Genomic DNA, 1357 nt, shown 5'->3' on the forward strand with positions numbered 1-1357 from the left:
ATTCCTGTTGAAAATCCACATGGAGCCATGTTGATGGCAACCAGAGCCCCAGAGATGCTTCCACCACCATTGGATCCACAGGATTTTCCACCCATGGCCTGTGGTCTTCCTGCATTCAGCATCATTGCATGTGCTACGTGAGTCAAAGAGGAATTTGTGGATTAGTGTCAGACATATGGGCTAATATTGGACTTATTATAGACTCAATCTGGACTGAACTGGGATGTTTTATTAATGGGCAATAGCTCTTTGATATAAAGCTCTCTCTTGCACAGATATGAGTCATCTCTGGATTTGTTTCTCTAGTCAACCTGGACTAATATATAGGCTTTTCAAGACTGTACATCTTTTTACTTCATTTGTTTGTTTAAAAGGGAGCATTCCTTCACAAGTTCTACTAGACTAATAATGGCTAGTGGATACTTGGAAATGCTCTAAAGTCTTTACATTTATTATTTTATTTAATCCAAAATGAAATTCAATGAGACGTGTCTTATGATCACCCTTATTTTATAGTTGAGGAAACTGAGGCTCAGAGAAGTTAAGTAATGTTACCCATAGTTTGTGGTGGTCCACATAGTCAATTGCCTTTGCATAGGCCATAAACACAAGCGAACATCTTCCTGTAGTCTCTGCTTTCAACCAAGATCCTTCATGCCCTTTCTTCTCCTGAATCTGACTTGAATTCCTGCCACCTCCCTGTTGATGTGCTGCCGCAACCATTGCTGAGTGTCGGGACTATATATCTTTATGGAACAGAATGCCTCATCTTTCTCCCAAGGAGCAATTGATGGATTGGAACTACTGACCTTTCAGTCAGCAGCCTAATGCATAAGTCACTCTGCCACCATGTCTTCCTCAAGTAGTATATAATTTGGTTCAGTTACACAAATGTGCATGTACTTAAAATCTCTAGCCTGATAAGGCTTTGAATAAAATATGAGGTAATGAATAAAATTTAATTTAATAATAATGGCAGAAAAACTTAATTAAAATGTCAGTCAACCTCACAGGGTGAGTAGGACCATCAATGGAATAAAAATCAGTAGATCTTGGAACTTTGACATACGATTCTGATAAACATGGAAGCTAAGACTCAAACTACACCTCAGCACAGGCACAGAGAGAACTCCCTGACTCTGGAATGTGGGGTTAGAGTCTAGAACTTCCCCTCAGACTAATTTCACACTGTGGTAGTTACATAATCTGGTGTCAATTAGAGGATTTAGAGTGAAGCGGTGGCGTCTAGCCTGTCAATCAGATCACAGCTTGATGACCTCATGTGGAAGCACTAAGGAGATAAATAGCTTGCTGGAGGTGGGACACACACTCACTCCCTGAGAGACGCTCTACTGCT

This window comes from Echinops telfairi, unplaced genomic scaffold (genome assembly GCF_000313985.2).
Source record: "Echinops telfairi isolate 266 unplaced genomic scaffold, ASM31398v2 ScPeMD7_23;HRSCAF=83, whole genome shotgun sequence".
In the NCBI taxonomy this organism is placed as follows: domain Eukaryota; kingdom Metazoa; phylum Chordata; class Mammalia; order Afrosoricida; family Tenrecidae; genus Echinops; species Echinops telfairi.